The sequence below is a fragment of the Narcine bancroftii genome, chromosome 1, assembly GCF_036971445.1.
Source record: "Narcine bancroftii isolate sNarBan1 chromosome 1, sNarBan1.hap1, whole genome shotgun sequence".
NCBI classification, from domain to species: domain Eukaryota; kingdom Metazoa; phylum Chordata; class Chondrichthyes; order Torpediniformes; family Narcinidae; genus Narcine; species Narcine bancroftii.
This window is the reverse complement of record NC_091469.1, coordinates 50,478,840-50,501,453: the sequence shown is the minus strand read 5'-3', so window position 1 is coordinate 50,501,453 and position 22,614 is coordinate 50,478,840. Positions and strand designations below refer to the sequence as shown.

The following is a 22,614-nucleotide window of genomic DNA, read 5'->3' as shown; positions in this document are numbered from 1 at the left end:
GGGGAGGGGGCAGTGGAACAGTCACCATTATTCAGGAGTCTGTGGGAGGAGCCGCAGATACACAGCCAATGGACGTGCCTAGAGAGTTGTTTACCACATTCACCCCTTGTTTTTAAAAAGAGTTTGGCGGGGTGAAGTGCATTAGATGTTATCATAAATTTAGTCTTTTAGATGGTCTGATCTGCCGTTGTGACCTTTGTAGTACCAGCTACGGCTGCATCACAACAATGGGGACCTGGACGGTTTGGGGTGCCTGTATGCAGTCGTCAGTGTTGGTTTGGTGGATGCATGGCAACAAGTCTGACATCCGTTAGGGCTGGGGTAACATGCCATGTACTAATAAAGGCCCTGTCCCTGGCACTGTACCGCCTTACTTTTGGTGGCTATGGGTTTACAGATGGGAGTGAGGTTAGTGAACAGTGGTGGAGAGGTGATCTTGAGAGTTGAGAGTTTGGGTGGAGGTGGGGCGGGTGGAGGTGGGGCCCATCGTACTCCATTGTCACAGTAACATGGCAGCACAGAGCTGTGACATCACCAGGAATTTAAAGTCTTTGTAGTCTGTGCCCCACATGGTCAGGATCACTACGAAGTAGCCTCGGACATCCGCCATATAGGACTTTAAGTTCAAGGAGACTTTGTGACTCACTGGCTTAACTACGGAGGAGTATCACTGCACCGTGTCAGGGTGGATGAAGCTCTCTGTGCTCCCACTATCGAACAGGCAGCTCGTCACATGACTGGTTACCTGGATATCCATCATTGATCTGGCAAGTTGGTGAAGACTACCTTGATCCAGCATGATGGAGGTCAGTGTCGGGTCACTTGCTGCAGTTGAAAGTTGCAAGATGGCGGTATCCAAGATGGCACCCCCCACGGTTTGAACATGGCACTGCTGGGTTGGGGTGACTTGTACTTACCTTTGCATAATGTCCTTTCTTCCCATAGTTAGAGCAAACTGTGTCTTTTGCCAGTGTAATGTGACTGAATGCACTCAGAGGCAAGCGAGGAGTACAAACATGCTTTTAATTGCCTACAATCAATGGCCAGTCGACACAATAGTCCTCAGGTGAATCTGAGGTAAGGCAGGAAAACCAGGGTTTATATTAGGGTAGGTGAGGTGGAGCCAGCCATCTGAACAATACATAGACAGTGAATTCCAATTCACTGCATTCACCCCTTCCTTCAGAATTGAGCCTGTGGGTGAAAAACCATTCATTCAAAAAAAACTAATGCTTTAAAAATATTTACTAGTTAAGTCTGCCAGGGGGTCTGGTAATTCTGGTTGAGAGCTGCAATACTGGAGGACTTTGGGCTTCCCGAACTTACTGGACCCCCTGTGGTACAGAGTCAGTGGGTCTAGAGGGCTCCGGCTCAGGTCGTGGGGTGGATTGGTCCACTGGGACCCTGAGTGAAGTACTTGGTAGTTCCTGGCACACTTGAGGCATCGGACCCTTAGTTCTGGTGGGTGCCAGGTCTCTGATCGAGACGGCGTCCTTTCTGCCTTCAGGCTATACCATCCAGGCATACGTTGGGTTGGCATGCAGCAGGTGCACCCTCTCGATCAGGGGGTCTGTTTTGCTCCTCCTCACATGCTTTCTCAGCAGGACTGGCCCTGGTGCCATTAGCCAAGCTGGGAAATTAGTCCCATCATGGATTTCCTCTGGAACATAAGCATAAGCTCGTGAGGAGATGCTTTGGTCACAGTGCAGAGGAGCGACCTTATGGAGTGGAGCCCCATGGGTAGGACTTCTTGCTAGTGTGAGTCTGCAAGGCCTTTGGAACAGAGAGCTAATTCATAGTCTTCCATACAGTCGCATTCTCTTTTTCAACTTGTCTGCTCCCCCAGGGGTTGTAGCGTCATCCTGCTTGAGGCAATGCCTCTTACGAGCAGATACTGGTGTAGCTCTTTGCTCATAAATGATGGGCCCATGCCGCTATGGATAAGCTGGGATACCTGAACAGGGTGAAAACAGAATGCAAGGCCCTGACGACTGTGGTGATGGTTGTGTCTGTGCAGGGGATGGCAAACGGAAAATGTGAATACTCATCAATAACACTGAGAAAGTACATGTTTCTGTTGATGGAAGGGAGGGCACCCTTGAAATGGACACTGAGTCTGTCGAAAGGGCGGGATGCCTATCAGGTGTGCTTTGTTGGGGTGGTAGAAGTGCGGCTTGCACCTGGTAAGCGCAGACCTGGCAGGACCCAGTCATTTCCTTAATGTCCCCAATGGAGTAGGGCAGGTTGATGAAATGAGCCATGCGGGTGATGTCTGGGTAGCAAAGCTCATCGTGCAGTGACTGCAATTGGCCGGTGTGTGCAGAGGCAAAGCTTCCTCTTGACAGGGCATCTGGAGGTTCATTGAGATTACCTGGCCTGTTTGCTTTGTTGTAATTATAGGTGGAGAGTTTGATCCTCCACCTAGCAAACTTATCATTCTTTATTTTTCCCCCTTTTGCATTATTAAACATGAATGTCACCAATTGTTGGTCAGTGAGCAGTGTAAATTTCTGCCGGCCAGGTAATGCCTCCAATGCCTGCTGGCCTCTACAATAGCTTGAGCCTCTTTCTCCACAGATGGGTTCCGAAGCTCATGGCCTTGTAGGGTGCAGGAGGAAAAGGCACCGGCCTGCCCGCCTGGGTAAAGGTAATGGCCAGAGCTACGTCAGAGGCATCGCTTTTGTGAAAAATGGTTGAAAGTGATTGAACTCGCACCATTCCGTGAAAAGTGATGGAATGTAGAGTATGTAGATTAGAGCTTGAGAGTAGACAGTACTAGCTAGTGGGCCCCTTCTTACCTCGAGCCCCAAGGATGCAAGGATCTGGTTCAGGCTGGTACAGTGACATAAGGTAGTCTATAGCTAGTACTGCGCTTGCTTAATAGAGACATGAATATTAACTTAGACGCCCCAAAGGAGGGAATGAACTAATTAACATAACATGCGATGTATGAAGAGGGAGGAACTGAATGATACCTGGATTGATGGAAGAGAGAAGGAGAATGTTGTAATGTATTGGGATTCTGATTGGAAGAAGGTAAATAAAGGTGGGGTGATGTTGAGCGCAGGACTGTACAAAGGAGTGATGATTCTGAACCTCCGGTGTGTCTCCAGACCAGGGACACCTGACTCTGCAGACTCAAAGTAAAGATGAACCTGTTCTCCAAGACTTTGTCTCCAGAGTAGTGATGGTGAACACTTTATATTTCACAAGCTTGGGTACTCGTCCGGGATCCTCAACTCCCACCACTTGGCGACTGGCCATCGAAGAACGAGAAGGTACACCCCACTGATTTCAGTGGTCTCTGATTTCCTTGCTTGCCGTCAGCGGTTTGAGCGAATGATATCCGGATAGGAGACTCTGGAGAACAGGACCTAGGAAAGCACTGGTAGAGGGAGTGGAACAGAATGAAGGGACTCCCGTAGGAGGAATGGTTCAGTCGGGGCAACTCTCGTGCACGAGACCCAGGTAAGAAAAATTGACTATTAAGTACTACTCAGGTGACTGGGATTCTGTCAGGAGTGAGTGATCTTACAGGGATAAGGGTAATAAGAGTACCCGAGAGAAGAAGGGACTCCAGAGTGGGGGGTCCCAGGATTGACATTCCGCCCGATAGTCCGTTGGGGCAGATGTTAGGAAACTGGGGTCAGGGAAGGACCCAGGGAAAGACTAAGAAACTATGATAAAATGTTGTTATTACAAATGGCCTCAGACTCTGATTCTGCGGTCTTTGGTTTTGTGGCCCCAACTGGGGTCAGATGAAGATTGGATATGTCAGAAATTAAATTTATTCGTAAATGAAAGAAGCCCTCCAGACCTGGAGGAGTCAGATTATGCAGCGTGTTGGATCCGAGTGACCGAATTGTTCAAGGTTGCTGTGAAAAAAATGAGGAGGAAGACGTACCTCCCTGGAATCCTTTGAAGAACCTGCCCCCGCCGTATGATAGTCAGAGGGGAGGGGAGATTCACCAGGATGCTGGTGATATCCCTCCCAAGGATCACCAACAGGAGAGAGAGTCCAATGGGGGGATACTTGGGATGATGAATTCATTAAAGAGCTCATTGGAAAGTGGTGCCTGTTAGCACAAGAAAGAAAAGAGAAAGGCTTGCAGGTTGCCAAACTAACGCTGTAAAACTGGCAGAAGGGGGGACATTAAACCTAGGAATGTCCTCCAGAAAGAATGTGTACATAGAAAGGAGCAGGACAGGGAAAATCAGGAAAGGAAAAAAGCAAAGGGTAGGCAGAAGAAGCCTCCTGCACAGGAGGATAAACAAAGACTACATAGTCAAATGGAAGTCCTAAGGATGATGGAGGAGGGAGAGACGAGTGACCCCGAGTACTCCTCGGGGACCCCCTAAGGACCATCACTAGCATTTCATCTGCCTGTATCTAGATCCCTAGCCAGCAATACCCAAAGTATTTTTGGATACTCTTAGTGGTCGAACCCAGAGCCATGATAAATCATCCGGCCACTGTAAAAAAGAAGTTAAGATTTAAAGTCTGTGGAAAATTCTAGAAGCTTTTGTTAAAACACATTTGTCTGCATTTGCACAGTTTAAAAATTAAGCTGTTCTCAGTGAGGACAGAGAGAACTCAGCATAAAAACATAAGATTCCAGCCAGGCAAATTGTCAGGAAGCCCAGAAGAAGAGATAACGCAGCCAGTTTGTGCAGAATACTAAAGAGCAGAAAACGAAGACAGCCAGAAATACTCTTAAAGGAGCCACACAAGATACCAATTTGTTTGCAATTTAAAATTGAGCACATACCCATGATAAAGAGATGATTTGTTAACTTAATGAGGCAGCAGATAAAGTATGTAAAGGGTTATCTTTGGGACCCCAAAGATTTAGTTCAACATGAGTCCTCCTCAACAAGCCTTATACCTTCCATCCAGGAGATTAGACTCCACCAGAGGGATGCCTCTGATAGAGAAATTAAGCGATGAAAATGTTCCGGTTGTTATTATGTTGATGTACTTGAGTTTTGGGTAACCCCAGCAGGCAGGGTGTTAATATTGTGGGAAAGTGGGACATTTCAAACAGGAATGTGCCGAATTAAAGAGGGAAAGGGATGCGATCCCTCTGATGACTTTTGGGGAGGATTAAAGGTATCAGGGGTTTCTTCCAGGTGGGACCCAACAAAGAGGATGCCGTTTTTCTGGTGGACACAGAGGCCACTAGATCATCATTAAACATTATACCAGAGGGAGTTAGATTTACTAGTCCACAATTAAAGGTATTGGGAGTAGGGGAGAGAGTCATGAAGACCCCTCTGATCAAGGGGGTCCGTGTGAAGTATCAAGACAGGGAAGCAATTGAAGACCTGATTCTGGTTCCTCAAGCTGGGGTGAATCTTATGGGACTAGATCTGCAAATTAGACTAGGAGTCGGTACCGCTCCAGTGGAAGGACGTATAATGGTGAAATTGTACCCATTGAGGGAAGAGGATATCCAGGACATTGAGGACTGTGTCTGGGCCGGAGAGGGAAACGGGAGGACTGCAAATAACCCCACTCAAAATAACCCTAAAGGAGGGATTCCAGCCAGTACAGGTGAAACAGTATCCTATTGCGGTAGAAGGACGAAGAGGCCTTCAGCTGGTTATTAAAAATTTGCTGTGAGATGGAATGCTAGAAAGTTGCATGTCCCCTTATAACATCCCTTTCCTCCCTGTACGGAAAACGGATGAGACTTTCCACTTGGTCCAGGATCTACGAGAATTAAAGAAGACTGTTCAGGCACAACATCTAGTAGTCCCAAACCCCTATAACATATTAAATTGAATACCCCCAGAACACGAGTGGTTTAGTGTTGTAGATTTGAAAGATGCTTTTTGGAGTTGCCCCTTGGATGAGAATAGTCGGGACTTGTTTGCATTCGAGTGGGAGGACCCTCACTCGGGAAGAAAACAGCAGTATTGATGGACAGTCCTTCCCCAAGGGTTTACAGAATCTCCCAATCTATTTGGACAAGTTTTAGAGCAAGTATTAGAACACCCAAGCACTACAGGAACACAGTTAATACAGTATGAAGACGATCTGTTGATTTCAGGAACAAAGGAAAATGACGTTTGTGAATCCACTATTGAGTTGTTAAACTTCTTGGGAGAGAAAGGGTTAAGAGTTCCTAAGAACAAACTGCAATTCATCAAACAGAAAATGAGGTATTTGGGACACTTGATTAGCCAAGGGAAAAAGAGAATCGGACCTGAACGAATTGCTGGTATCACTGGTCTATCTATACCTAAAAATCAAAAGGAGATAAGGAAGTTCCTTGGATTAATTGGGTATTGCCGACTGTGGACAGATAAATACGCACAGAAAGTCTGATTCTTGTATGAAAAACTAGGAAGCGAAAAAGAAAATGTGGAGTAGAACCTAGAGGAACAGCAGGAATTTAATCGCTTGAAGAAAGACTTGATTAATGCTCCAGTCTTGACTTTGCCTGATATTAATCAGCCTTTCCACTTGTTTGTAAATGTGGAAAAAGGGATAGCTTTGGGAGTGCTAGCTCAGAAAAGAGGAGGCCAGAGACAACCTGTGGCATTCCTCTCAAAAATATTGGACACAGTGTCACCAGGGTGGCCAGAATGCATTCAAGCAGTAGCAGCCACCGCAGCATTAGTGGAAGAAAGCTGAAAATTTACCTTTGGAGGGAGTCTGGTTGTGTTCACTCCTCACACTGTCAGAACCATTTTAACTCAGAAGTTTCACAGATGGTTGACAGACTCAAGAATTTTCAAGTATGAGGCAATCTTAATGGAAAAAGATGACTTAGCGATTTGTACAGATAAAAGTCTGAACCCTTCACAGTTCTTGTACTCGTCAGGAGAAGATAAAGAACCAGAGGACTCAGGGTACAACTGTAGCGAGGTGATCGAGCTGCAAACAAAATGTCGAGATGACTTAGAAGAGGAACCCCTCTCGGAAGGACAACGGTGGTTCATAGAATGATCATCAAGCTGTATAGTTAGGAAGAGATACAGTGGATATGCAATCGTTGATGGAGTTACCAGAACTGAAGTGGAAACTGGGCGTCTGCCCGGCAGCTGGTCCGCTCAGTCCTGCAAGTTGTATAGCCTAATGAGAGCCCTGGAACTGTTGGAAGGGCAGGAAGGTACCATATATACAGATTTGAAATATGCGTTTGGAGTGGTACACACATTTGGGAAAATTTGGAAAGAATAAGGGATGATAACAGCAAGAGGAAAAGAAATAGCTCATGAGCAACTAACTGAAAAGACTTTAGAAGCATTAATCAAACCAGAAAGAATTGCCACAGTACATGTACCAGGACATCAGAAGGGGAACTTACTGATAGCTCTTCTCAGAATTCGGACAGCCACACGACAAGACATTAGTATATCCCCTTACGAGATGTTATTTGGATTCCCATATTTGGGGCGGGTAGAAGGAATACCTACAGTCGAAAGTAATGATGTGTTTTTAAGGAACTATTTACTGGCAGTCTCTCGATCTCTTGCAGATTTAAAAGCTAAGGGTCTGCTGGCATAGAGCCCCCCTCTGGATTTCCCTATCCACTCTGTGAATGCTGGTGACTGGGTCCTGATCAAATCGTGAAAAGAAGAAAAGCTTCAGCCCCGGTGGAACAAACCATATCTAGTACTGTTGATCACAGAAACAGTGGTCTGAACGAAGGAAAAGGGGTGGACACATCCTTCAAGAATAAAGGGACCAGTGGACCCACCACCAGCCACAGAAGGAAGGAAAGAGGAGTAAAAAGGGACAGAAAAGAAAACTACAATAATGAAACTTTTATTCTTACTATTACAATTTGTACTTATACATATCATAGGTTTGCTTGTTGAACCTAAAAATTATTTTATCTCTCTATGTACTAATTATGCTAAGAACCAAAATCAAACAGATTGTTGGGTATGTGCGAAAATACCACACCATGGCAAGTCAGGAGTTCCCTTAATAGCAGTCCCTCTTTCCCTACACAAATTATTTGATATATATACCATGCCCAGCAACAATGATCCAACTACTGAAGATAAATACAAAGGGTCGTCTATACAACCAAAACCAACAAAGTCAGTAATTACTCAGTCTGGAGTGTTGCTTCATTTTGAGGAACTAACTAGGAGTTTCCAATTGCATGCAGAATTGGACCGTCACATGACTGCGAATCCCGCAGCCTGTAAGTAGCACATATTGGGTGTGCAGACGTAAAATTTATTCATGGTTACCTGGGGAAAAGGAATGTTGGAATTGGACAAAAGGGTTTAAATTGACCTGTACACCTAAAGGTTGGAGTGGATGTTGTTACCTGGCCTACTTAATTCCCCATGTCCATGTTCTTAACCAGCTACCTGTACTAGTCTCGCCCCATAAGGCGATCATCTCATGTGGACATTTTTCCCGACATATGGAGCCGCATGAGCTGGGGTTGAGATTCAAGAATTAGCAGCCACCCTAGATGAACTAGCAAATGATATGGACCTGGTGCTTGGGGAAGTCCAATCCCAAGTCCGGACAATAACTACAGAAATGGCCACCATGCGACTTACAGTCCTCCAAAAACACATGGCCCTTGATTTTATTTTAGCAGAAAGGGGGGGGGGGGGCTGTGCTTTAATTGGCTCTGAATGTTGCACATACATCCCGGATGAATCAGCTAATATCTCGGATTTGGCGGTCCATATTAAAAAGTATAGAGAGAAGATCCAGGAGGCTAGAGACCAATATAAAAAAAGGAGGTGCATGGGGAGATTGGAATTTCGGAGGTTGGGGCCCATGGTTAATGTATCGTGCTATATATGGTTTAATAATTCTAGTGGGCTTATTTATTGGATTAGCCATCCTAGTGATGTATTATCACTAGATTAATTTGCTCAGCTACTGGAGCGAAGCAGATGGTATTTAAAAACCCCATGGCAGATGAACAACGACAAATTCAACTCATGTCACAACAATTTGAGGAAAAAAAAGGTGAACAATAATGCAGTTTAATCATAAATACATGTTAAAGAGAAAAAAGGAGGAATTGTGAAAAATAGTTGAAAGTGATTAAACCCGCACCATTCTGTGAAAAGTTTTGGAATGCAAAGTATGTAAATTAGAGCTTGAGAGTAGACAGTATAGCTTAATAGAGACATGAATATTAACTTAGATGCCCCTAAAGAGGGAATGAACTAATTAACATAACATGCGATGTATGAAGAGGGAGGAACTGAGTGATACCTGGATTGATGGAAGGGAGAAGGAAAATGTTGTAATGTATTGGGATTCTGATTGGAAGAAGGTAAATGAAGGTGGGGTGATGTTGAGCATGAGACTGTACAAAGGAGTGATGATTCTGAACCTCCTGTGTGTCTCCAGACCAGGGACACTTGACTCTGCAGACTCGAAATAAAGCAGAACCTGTTCTTCAAGACTTTGTCTCTACAGAAGTGATTGTGAACACTTTATATTTCACACTTTCCACCTGCAAGGGTGCGTTCTCATCCACGTCATGCATGGTTTTTGTGATGTAGCTCTGAATGTAGTCGAAAGCTGCCTGGGCTTTGGCTGACGATAGGAAGGATGTGGACATTAAGAGGGGGTGGACCTTACCCGCGCAGTGAGGGACCCACTCGGCATAGTAGGAGAAGAACCCCAGGCGTCTCCTTAAAGCTTTCATGGTCCTCTGGATCAGGAGGTCTAACAGGGGGCACATTCAATTGGGGTCAGGGCCAATGATGTCATTCTCCACCACATAGCCAAAGATCACTAGACATTTCATCCAGAACTCACACTTACTGAAGTTGTACGTGAGGTTCAGGGCCTTGGTTGTGTGAATAAACCTCTGGAGGCTGGTGTCATGGTCTTCCAAAAAGTGTCCACAAATGGTGACGTTGTCGAGATAAGGGAAGGTGGCCTTCAACCTGTATTCATAGACCATTTTGTCCATCTGTCTCTGGAAGACCGAGACCCCATTGATTTTTTTTTAACTTTATTTATTTGTTCAAAATACAGATAATAAGTAACATATATAACAATAAACAAAGCATGAATGTTATATTTCATATATATAAAAAAAGAAAAAGAAAAAAAGAAAAAAAAAGGAAATCCCGCCCCCCCTTTCAGCCAACTCTCCTAAGGAGAGCCATAAAGAAAAAAAATAACGAAAAGTGAAACATACATATTAAGATCTAATCAATGTAAATTAAAATGTAGATATTCTGAATATAACAACCACTTATTAATAAAAAAACTATAATTATCATGCGAAACATATGTGATTTTTTCCATTATTAAGCAATATTTCATCTCATTATGCCATCTATTAATATCAGTCATATTCATATCTTTCCACGTACTAGCAATATATTTTTTTGCTACAGATAGCGCTGGATATACAAAAGCAAGTTGAAATTTATCTAATCCCAGACCTTTCAGAGGTTGCAAACTACCCAATAAAAATACTGTTGGATCTAAAGGTATTTTAATCTTATACAGGTATTCCAGAAACAATCGTACTTTCTTCCAAAAAGATTGTATATAGATACATGACCAAACTGCATGAAAAAAGGTTCAACAGCGTTACCACATCTAAAACACAAATCTGATTCCTGAAAACCATATTTTTTCAATTTTTCAGGTGTTAAATATAATTGATGTAAAAAATTATAATTAATCATTGCATAGCCTGCATTTATCAGTCTAGTTACACTATCATGACAAATATCTGACCAATCATCCTCAGAAAAAATAAAACCAATCTCCACTTCCCATTTACCTTTAGATTTATCCCAACCTTTTTATCCATACCATCCTGCAATATTTGATACATAACTGAAATATAACCCTTCTCTGGTACCTTCAAAAAGAAAGTCTCAAATTTAGTCATTTCAGGTAAAATCATAACTCTACCAAACACATGTTTTACCAAAGATCGAACGATAATAAAGAAAGACCCCATTGATGATATCAAAAGGGACCCTCCGGAACTGAGAGAACCGCCTCTGCCTTGAGGGGGTCATGGAGGGAGAGGGGCGAGTGGGGAGATGGGTCACAGGCTGATGACATCATCAGTCCACCCCTAATCAGCTGCTTGTATTCAGGTCAGGCAGCAGAGCGCACCACTCTGCTGATTATCCTTCCCCAAGAAGGGTTGGAATTTGCACCTCAGAGCCGGCCACAGCACATTCAGGGCAAAGAATCTCTGCCTTTACAAATGGGTGTTTTCCCTGTTTGAAAGTGCCTAGAGAGATCCTGGAAGGGGAGAATGTTATCAGAGATGGACCAGGTGAATATGAGATCAGGATGGAAGTTATACACGAAGTGGATGAAATTGACAAGCTCATCATGGATGCATTAAGCAGTTGTCGATATACCAGAGGAAGAGTTGGAAGGGGGGTCTTGCCTGTGTATGCTTACATGGATTGCTCCACAAAACCTACAAACAGGCAGGCATAGCTAGGTCCCATATGTGTACCCATGGCTACTCCTTAAAATTGGAGGAAGTGAGATGAACTGAAGGAGAAGTTATTTAGAGTGAGGACAAGTACTCACTTACCAGGTGGAGGTTGGAGGTGGTAGAGGATGACTGGTTGGGTCTTTGGTCCCAGAAGAAGCGAAGTGCTTTCATACCTTCTGTGTGGGGGAATTGAGGTATAAAGAGATTGGACATCTATCATGAAGATGAGGGTGTCCGATTTGGGGAATTTTAAGTAATTGAGGAGATGAATGGCATGTGAAGTGTTGTGGATGTAGGTGGGGAGGGATTGGACTGGGGAGAAAAGATAGAGTCAAGGTAGGATGAAACTAGTTTGGTGGGGCAAGAGTAGGCAGAAAGGCAGATTAACCTTTGGGAGCAGGGATTGAGGGAATAGCAACTATCCTCCATGAAACTGCCTTTGATCGGCCTTGGGAGTTGTCAGAGAAGGTTGGTCAGCAAGGTCCATTTGTCATAATTTTTCTTGTTCCATATTACACTGCCAAATCATCATACTGTATAAGCAATAGGCTTTGTGAAAGAAGAAATTTTTGGAGAATGCAGAACATGTTCAGCAGCTGCACAGTAGAGGCTCTGGGTTTGAATGGTTACAAGGCTCTAACCTAGATATAGGGTGGTTTTTCTGCCATTGCGGGTCTTGTGGGAAAAATACCCCATTCAGAAGTTTAGATAATGACTAGTTTGAAATGAGGACACCAGGAAATAGTCTTCCTCTGTTTTCAGCGTCTGAAGTATCAGGAATTGCGAATAAACAGGAGAGTAAACCAGTCCTCTGGTGATTACAGCAACATAAATAACATGTAACCTCATCATTGTGCAGGGTGAATGAAATTGACTGTGTGCCCATGGACTGTACTTATCCTGGATAATAGCTCTTACAGCCATAAAAGAACTTGATCAATAGATGCATATCCTTGACGCCTGTGCTACTATTCAATAAGATCGTGGCTATCTTTTACCACAGCACCACTTCTCTGCACTAATCCACATCCTTTGATTCTCTTAATATGTAAAAATCTATCAACTATAGTCTTGAATATATTCAGCAACTACACCTCCATTGGCCTCTTAGGTGGAGAATTCTACAGGTTCACTGCCTATCAGATGAAGAAATTGTTTTCTCATGTCAGTCTTGAATGGTCATCCTGTATTGTGATACTGTAACTCCCACTTGGAGATGAAAAAATTGTACCCCTACTTAACAATGTTGTAAGTTTGAAGAGATATTTTCTTATTCCTCTAAACTCTAGAAAGTATATAAAAAGCAAATAGTGCATATCCTAGAAATCTGAAATAAATAGAAAATTCAGCCTGAAACATTCAGCAGATCAGGCAGCATCTGTGGAAAGGGAAACAATTCATGTTTCAAGACTGGGACCCTTCATTAGAAGTGTGCAGTGGAAAGATTGCAATTGTGCCTTATATGAAAGAACTGAACTCATATTGGTAAGAATTTCACAACGTTAAGTTTCTCTGCAGAAAGTCCTTAAAGAAATAAAAACAGAAATGATTCTTTCTCATGATACATGGAGCACTTCTTACGGAAATGGACAAAGCTGAAAAAAAAATAGATTGTCAAACAATCTCAATATGGTGACTCTCAATTTTAAAGAACTTTTTAAACACTTCTTTGATTCCTCTAGAGGAGTGGTTTTCAAACTCCACCCCCCCCCCCCAAAAAATACTCACATTCCACCTTAAGCAATCTTTATGCCATAAGTGGTCTGTGATTAATAAGGGATTGCTTAAGGTGGTATGTGAGTGGAAAGAAAAAGTTTGAAAACCATTGTTTTAATTGTACCTAATTGACTCATTATGTGCATGGTTTCATAACTCCAAAGGAAATGGGCCAATGACAATTTTTCGCAAAATATTTCAGTAACAATTAGGTCTAGAGCAGTGATTCTTAACCTTCCCTTCCCACCCACATACCACCTTAAGCAATCCTTTACTAATCACAGAGCACTGATGGCATAGGAATTACTTAAAGTGGTATGTGAGTGGAAAGAAAAAGATTGAGAACCACTGACTTATGGCATCTGGAAAACTTAAGGTGAAAAGTGAGTTTAGGAGGGGCCAGTTTAAAAACCGCTGTTCGAGCGTGACCAAAGCCCATGCTGCCAATACCTAGGTTAACCTATTGTTTAAAAAAAAGTAGAGTATCGCTTTCAGCAAACACACCCTGAGGCAGCTAAGTTGAGTTCAAACTATAGATGACACTTTACATATTTTTCCGATTTCCCAATTTCAAGATATGTCATCTTCTAAGAAACGTAGGCTTCGATATTTCCAATTACTATCACTCCAATAAACCAAACTTCTTTATTGCTGCTTTATGTAGCTTTTAATTAGTTGATATAAATGCATAATATTTGCATAACTTCACATTGTGATTTCCATAATAATGAATTAACAAAGCATTTGATTATATTTAAAGACATAATGATATAAGAAATGATTAAAACTAATAAGATGAAAAGACGACGAATTCAAGAAGTATTTCGATCTTACTCTCCTTCCATGGTTATTCCAAGAATGAGAAGAGAACTCCCGGTCCGCATGGATGTTACCACATATGACACCATAGTAACGCTACAACAACAATTTATCCTTAAAGGGATGGTCATAAGACAACCACAAATCACAAACACAAGGTTTTAACCTTTACACAAACATCAAACAAAACACTCCGCAGATTCTGCTTTTCCCTGTGTTGAAGTGGCTGAACTTGGTATACAATTCTCTTATCCTCAGACTGTTGAAACAAACATTAATGTGAATGGTAATATGAGTTTATTGACATATACATAAGTACAATGTGTAGATAATCTTATTTGCTGCAGCCAAACAGGTTACAAAAGGTATACCACCTACAATTAAGTTACAACAATATGCCAAGAGAGAAAAAGTGAAAACAAATATCAAAGGATAATAAATAAATATCCACAGTTGCAGTTAGTGTCATTCAGTAGTGAAGACAGATTTTTTAAAAATGTCCTTGGAGTGGTTTATTGTTGGGATTAGGGTTACTGCGGAGAGATTCACGAGCCTGACAGCTGTTGGATTAAAGCTGTTCTAGGTTTTATAAAATGTAAAAGTAAGTAATGAAGTTTGAAACAAAAAAAAATGCTCCAAATACACTGGTAGCTGCTAGTGTCAGAAAAGAGAAAGGACAGCTTAAAATGGGGAGTCCAGTAATTTCTTTGTCCAATCTGGTGATAGAAGAAGTGAGAATGAGAATGAAAGAATTGGGTTTAAATAGATGAATAAGACTAGAAAGAATTGGATAATTTAGAATACATTGGGCAAAGAACCAGATCAAGGTGCAATGAACTGGAAATCACTGTATGTGTGTCGAGTAGATAGCCAACCCCTCCTCTTGGCTCCACCCCCTGTTGGTCCTGAAATAAACCCTGTTTTCCAACCTTTACCTCAGATTCACCTGAAGACATCTGTAAATACTGGCCATTGATAAAATTATGTTTCTGCTCCTCACAAGTCTCAGAGTACTATTGATCACGTTACACAAGGAAATTGCAAAACTAATTTAATAATGCACAGTTTTCATCAGGTTTCCAGTGAATTAATGTTTTTTGCAGTCAGTTCAAGGAAATTGATGTGGCTGTAGATGTAATGGCCCTCCCTATCTTGAATCTCAACTGTTACGACCCCAGAGGACCCCAAAACCCAGTAGCAATAGATATTCACCAAGACAAATGGTTACTTAAACAAAAGTTGCTTTTAATTATCTTTAAACATGAAAACAGGATCAAACTTTATCTTATCACTATTAACTAACCTAATTTAACCCCCTTCTAATTCTAAGTGCACATGTATGTAATGTGTGTGTGTGTGTGTAAGTTTAGAAAAATTCTTTGATTCACAGTCCAATCTCACTTCTCATTCCTCCAAGTTCACTGGTTGCAGGCAATTCTTATACTATGCACAGAATTTAACATTTATGAAGTTCATCAGGCTTTGGTGCTTGAAAGGGAAATGTTACCGCTCAGGAAGGTTCTTGTTGTTTTTCAGAGAGAGATTTGTTGATCCAGGACACAAACTGGTCCCTTTTAATCAGCCATGTTAATGTCTTGCTGAAGAAACTTGCCCATCAGGGTTTTCCAGAGTTTGCTAAGGCTCTTGGAACAGGCCTGTCTAGCATGAGCAGAGCTCCAGTATTTTAAATAAGATCTGTTTTAAAGTGTTTGTATGTAACCTACACTAAAAAAACTGCTCCAATTTATCTCCCCCCCAAAAAATACCTGTAATCTGTCACAAGCATTCAGACTAAGACCAGACTAGAAGTGGTTTATGTGAGAAATAAAAGAGGCAGACTAATGTAAGAGGGAATTCTTCGCTTGATAAAGAGCAGAGTAAACATTATTCAGTTTTTAAACATTTTATCTCAGTCGGAATGGAACACGTCTAACCCCAAGTGCAAGTGCGCAATGTCTCTCAACAATAAAAGAGGAAAGTAAAATATTAAATGTGTACACTGGTAAATTTGAGGAAGTACCATGAATGATATTGTATCTAAAATGGAAGTGGTAGATTCCAGGAAACACTTCATATATATAATTAAAAAAAATTCTTGGAAGTATTCAGAACCAAAGATCATTTAAGAACATTACATTTGAGCAACTTCTTTACCATAAAATTATTTTTTGGTAGACATTGCTGAATCACTGGGACAGCAAAACACTTACAAAAGCAGTAACATAACACAACAATTACAGCACAGAAACAGGCCATTAGGCCCTTCTAGTCCACACCAAACCAAACACTCCTCTCTAGTCCCACCTACCTGCACAATGACCATAACCCTCCACCTTCTTCTCATCCATATACCTGTCCAGCTTTTTCTTAAATAATAAAATTGACTCTGCCGCCACTATTTCTCCCGGAAGCTCATTCCACACTGCTACCACTCTCTGAGTAAAGAGATGGAATTCTCCAACAGCCTGAAGTTAATGTTCTGACCCTTGATTTTAAAAATGCAATTGTTTTTCCATTTTAATCTTTTGTTTCAAATAATATGTCAATTACACCAAAAAAGTATGTTTCATGGTTGACAATTGTTCCTACATGTGCATCTACTTAATAAAAGTTTGTATTTATTGCATATCCATATTCCCACACCTTTTTAAATCAACTGCTAAAGGGGATTCACAGGTTATTTTCTAGAATGAGAGGATTGTCCTATTAAAAGAGGCAACTAGTTTAAACGCCTCATATAATCACAAATCAATCGATCTTTTCTTTTCTTTTTTTTCTTATTTTTTTTTATTTTTCAATCTTTTTATTATTATTATAATTTATAAACACATACAGTTCAAAGAGATATAAAAAATACATAGTAAGTAATGAATTCTTTGGCTTGGCTTCGCGGACGAAGATTTATGGAGGGGGTAAAAAGTCCACGTCAGCTGCAGGCTCGTTTGTGGCTGACAAGTCCGATGCGGGACAGGCAGACACGATTGCAGCGGTTGCAAGGGAAAATTTGTTGGTTGGGGTTGGGTGTTGGGTTTTTCCTCCTTTGCCTTTTGTCAGTGAGGTGGGCTCTGCGGTCTTCTTCAAAGGAGGTTGCTGCCCGCCAAACTGTGAGGCGCCAAGATGCACGGTTTGAGGCGTTATCAGTCCACTGGCGGTGGTCAATGTGGCAGGCACCAAGAGATTTCTTTAGGCAGTCCTTGTACCTTTTCTTTGGTGCACCTCTGTCACGGTGGCCAGTGGAGAGCTCGCCATATAACACGATCTTGGGAAGGCGATGGTCCTCCATTCTGGAGACGTGACCCATAATGAATTAATACAGAGATATTAAACAATAATATTACAGAATAAAAATATATCATAAAAAAAAAAATTTAGATCAGTTTAGGGTGTGAACTATCTCTAAAAAAAAGATATAATTAATAACAATATATGAAAAAAGAGAAAAAAAAAACCCCAAAAAAGAAGAAAAAACAAATCTGAATTAAAAAAAACTTTAAAAAAAACCTACAGATATAGCTAAACCACGCCGATCACTCCGATCTCATCTTACAGCCCAATCGATCTTTTCTAAGTCATCAATACAATCAAACCAAGTCAACATGGTTTAATAAAACATTTGCTTGAGTTCTTTGAACATGGGGTTTCCAAAAGGCATTTGACAAGATGTCACATCAGAGGCCGGTGCATAAATTAAAATCTCATGTTATTGGTGGGAAATCTGGGCATTGGATAGAAAATGGAGTTGGAATATATAGTCTTTTTCATGTTGGAAAGGTGAACTAGTGGACTATATCCAGAGATTAGTTCTTAGTCCTCAATATGAATATTATTCATATTCACAATCTGGAGAAGGGGGCTGAGTGTAAAGCATGCAGGTTTGTTGATGACACAATAAATAGATTTATGGGGATGAGGATGTAATCCTGCAACAAGATATTGATAGATTACATAACTGAGGCACAAACAGCTAATGTGAGGAAATGTGAAGAATCAAAAAATAGATTTTTATCTCAATCAAAAGAGTCTATAAATGATTGAGAGATTGAGGTGTTAGAAAATAGAACATAAACAGTATAGCACTCCTTCAGACCAAATATGTATGTCCAAATCAAATTAAAAATCTGATTTTTGTACAAGATAGATATCTCTCCATTCCCTTCATATTCATGTATCTATCTAGAAGTGTTGTATCTAATTCCATTGGTACTTCTGGCTGCCCGCTTTAGGCACATAACACTCTCTAAGTGAAAAATGTGCCCTTCAAGATCCTTTAAAATTTCCCCCCTCACCTTAAATACATATCCATTAATGTGTGTCAGTTTTACTCTGGGGAAAAGATTCTGACTGCCTTCCCTATCTGAGCTCTTCATGATTTTCTGAATTTCTATCAGGTCTCCCCTCAGCCTCCAATGCTCCAGAGAAAAATATCCAAGACTGTCAAACCTTTCTCTATAACTCACACCCTCTCATCTAGACAGCATCCTGGTAAACCTCTTCTGCAAACCTCTTTCCAAAGATTGCACATCCTTCCTGTAATGGGGTGTCCAGAACTGCACACAATACTGCAACTGTGGCTTAACTGAAGTTTTATAGGGCTTCAACATGACTTCTTTACTTTTATACTCAATGCCCCATTGTAGTGTACAAAATCTGTCACGTGACCCTACTGTGGTGGTATACTACCGGCCTACTTCAGGGGGCAACCTCTGTACCTGCAGGAGTGTAAGGGGCAGGACAACACCTGGCCGGCTATCAATCAGTCGGCCTGAATGGATCAAGCCCCACCCGGTCAGGTGTCAACCACCCTCCGGGATATAAGCCTGCGCCGGCCTCCCAAGGCCTCACTCAGAGTTGCTGCAGCCACAGCCAGCCTGGCTCTGTGGAAGTCTTTGTGGATTAAAGCCTGTTGTACAGTCTTTATCTATGTGTGTGTCTGATTCTGGCTAACAGTGCACCACAATTTAATCCACAAAATTTTTCCACGGCGGCTATGTAAAAACTCCAGTGCGCAGGGAGCCTCGACATCGATCCACATCAACCGAAAGTCCAGGCACACTTCGAGATCTGGCAGCACGCAATCAAGGCAATCATCGAGGCTCACGAGGGCGAAATCCTGGACTCCGATCGGAAGAGGTTGGTCATACTCTGGTCAAAGCTGGGTCTCCATGCCTTCCAGGTAACCAAAAGCTGCTCCACGTACGAGAGCGCAATGGACGCTCTCGAGAACTTTTACAAGCCCTCCCTTGAATATGGTCTGTGCAAGGTACCTCCTCAATACTCGAACCAGCATCCAGGGTAGACGGCTGAAAATTGGAACACGTGAGAGTTGGCCTGACCATGTCTGGCTGAACCCGGGGTAAGTATAGAGGAGGTCAAGAGGCTGATCTGGGATGCCTTCGTCTGAGGGCTATGTTCAAGGGCCATTCGGCAGAAACTGCTGGAAGACAACATCTATGCCCTAACCAGGACTGTGGAAGTGGTCCAAACCATGGAAGCAGCAGCCCTGCACATCAAAGCCTTCGATTCTAGGTTCCCCCAGGCTCCCTCATGGCCCTCTCATACTGCAGCTGCAGCCCCAGGCAGAGCTGGTGAGGAGAACATCGTTGCGGCAGGCGCATGGCGCCCCTATAAGTTCTGTGGGTCCTGGTGTGGATCAGATCGCCAGCTAGGAACCAGTATTGTTCCTGATGCGGAAAGAAAGGCCACTTTGCAAAAGTGTGCCTCTCTAAACCTGCCAGCAGCTCAGCGGCCCACTATGACCACCCCACCTCCCCCGTGGACCCCCCCACTTGCGTGTGCTGGGCGGTGCGATTGTCCCCGCGATGACTTCCACCTTCCCCGACTTCAACCCCGCAACATCCGGCCCCACCAGCGACCGTCACAGCGTATGCCCCGAGCATCTGCACCAGCCCCCACTGCTCACTGAGAACTACAGCAACGTCACTTCCAGCTCACGGCATGACGTCATTTCCGGCTGACGTAACGATGTCACTGCCACCAGCCGTGATGATGTCACTTCCCCCGGCGCAGCAGACACGGCTGGGGAAGGAGGCCAGCCACGCAGCGGCCCCCCACGTGCTGCCGCCATCTTGGGCCAGGCAGCACCCGACACGGAGGGCCTCTAACAACATTGAGAACGATGTGGTCAACACGGGCGATGACCAGGCTGCCCTACTGATGCTCCCCATGCCTCCGGGTGCCATCAGCTGCCGCACACTGCACCCAGCGACCGACAGCAACATGGTCAACATGGGCGATGACCAGGCCACCCTACCGCCGCTCCCCACACCTCCGGAGGCCATCGGCTACCACACGCTGCACCTCACAACCAATGTCGATGTGGTCAACATGAGCAAAGATCAGACCGCCCTATTGACGTTCCCCATCCCTCCAGATATCAATGATTCTGACTCCGAGATGGACCTGGCCGCCACCACACTGTCCAGGAACATCCCGCACGATCTTGGGCGCTCGATGATGGACGTGCGAGTCAACGGGCAGGTAACAAAGTGCCTGTTGGACAGTGGCAGCACCGAGAGCTTCATTCACCTGAACGTGGCCCACTCCCTAAGTTTAAAGGTCTATCCCATCACCTGCTTGATCTCCCTCACCGCCAAGGATAAGACTGTTAGTACCCTCGGGCGCTGCTCAGTTGATATAATGGTGGGAGGGAAGACTTATACAGGATTCAGGCTCCTGGTCATGGCCAAACTCTGTGCACCATTCTTCCTGGGCCTGGATTTCCAGTGCCTCCTGCAGAGTGTCACCTTTGACTTCGGGGGGCCCCAACCTCCACTCACATTGCACAGCATCCCAATCTACCAGCCCCAGCCAACCTGTGGCCTCTCCACACTGCGCATCACCCCACTGGCACTCTTTCCACATCTTGTGCTAGGCTGCAAGCTGATCGCCACCAGAAGTAGGCATTATTGCGCTGCAGACGGACTTCTTCAAGGCAGAGGTGTGGTGACTCCTGGCGGAAGGCGTTATAGAGCCCAGTAACAGCCTTGGAGAGCCCAAGTCCTGGTGGTCAAAGGGGGAAGTAAGCCAAAGATGGTCGTGGATTACAGGCAAACCATTAATCGGTACACCCAGCTGGATGCCTACCCCCTGCCGAGGATCGCCGACATGGTCAATGAGATAGCCCGCTACTGGGTTTTCTCCACGATTGACCTGAAGTCAGTGTATCACCAAACCCCTATCCACCCGAAGGACAAGCCCTACACTGCCTTTGAGGTGGACGGGCACCTGTACCAGTTCCGCTGGGTTCCTTTTGACGGGGTCTCCGTCTTCCAGCGGGAGATGGATCACATGGTAGACCAGCACAAGCTGAAGGCAACATTTCCATATCTGGATAACATCACTATCTGCGGTCGTGACCAGCAGGACCACGATGCTAACCTGGAAAAATTCCTCCAGACGGCCGCAGAGCTGAACCTCAATTACAACAAGGAGAAGTTTGTGTTCAGCACCACCTGCCTCACCATCCTGGGGTACATCGTGGCCCATGGAGTCGTCGGCCGAGATCCGGAAAGGATGCAGCTATTAATGGAGTTACCCCTCCTCCCACGCTAAAGGCCCTCTGCAGGTGCCTGAGCCTGTTCTTTTATTACTAGCAGTGGGTCCCTCGCTTCTCGGACAAGGTCCGCCCACTGTCCCAAGCCACAACTTTTCTCCTCCAATCCTAAGGCGCAGGCAGCCTTCAGCCGCATCAGGCAAGACATCGATGCCACGATGCAGGCTGTGGATGAGGACTCCCCCTTCCAGGTGGAGAGCGATACCTCCGAGGTGACCCTCACTGCTACCTTCAACCAAGGTGGGGGTGCCCCGTCACCTTCTTCTCCAGGGCAGTCCACGGCTCTGAGCTAGGGCACTCTGCCATTGAAAATGAGGCGCAGGCGATTGTGGAAGCGGTCCGCCACTGGCACCACTACCTGACCGGCGGGAGATTCACACTCCTCACAGACCAGCGGGTCGTGGCGTTCATGTTTAACACTACCCATAAGAGCAAGATCAAGAATGACAAGATCCTGTGCTGGAGAGTTGAGCTGGCAACCTACAGCTACGACATCCAGTATTGCCCCGGGAAGTTTAACAACTCCCCTGATGCCCTCTCTCGCACCTGCGCATCTATGCATGACAACAGGTTGCAGGCATTGCATGAGTCCCTCTGCCATCCGGGCGTCACCTGGTTGTACTATTTCGTTAAGTCCCGAAATCTGCCATACACTATCAGGGATGTCAGGGACATGACCAAGGCCTGTCGGGTCTGTGCGGAGCGTAAACCCCGCTTCTTCCACCACCCCCCCCAGTCCATGTTGTAAAGGCTACTTGGCCTTTCGAGCGTCTCGGCATGGACTTCAAAGGGCCTCTGCCTTCCACGAACCAAAACGTCTGCTTCCTCACGGTAGTGGACGAGTACTCACGCTTCCCTTTCACCATCCCTTGTCTGGACACCTCCACGGCCACCGTCATCAGGGCCTTGGGGCAGATTTTCACCATGTTTGGCTACCCCGCCTTCATCCACAGTGACCGGGGGTCTAGTTTCATGAGCGACGAACTGCGACAGTACCGGACAGTGAGGAGCATCGCGACCAGTCGCAGGACAAGCTATAACCCGAGAGGCAACGGGCAAGTGGAACGTGAGAATGGGTGG

At 44.2% G+C, this 22,614-nt stretch overlaps 1 long non-coding RNA gene across 2 annotated transcripts in view; it reads left to right on the top strand.

The window, feature by feature from the left end:
• Positions 1–10,142, top strand: part of LOC138758202 (uncharacterized) — a 62,387-nt gene extending 52,245 nt beyond the window's left edge. For both annotated transcript variants that reach the window (XR_011354212.1, XR_011354208.1), the window contains exon 3: positions 3,214–10,142. This is a non-coding gene — a long non-coding RNA (uncharacterized lncRNA). The remainder of the gene's footprint in view (positions 1–3,213) is intronic.
• The last annotated feature ends 12,472 nt before the right edge of the window (positions 10,143–22,614 follow it).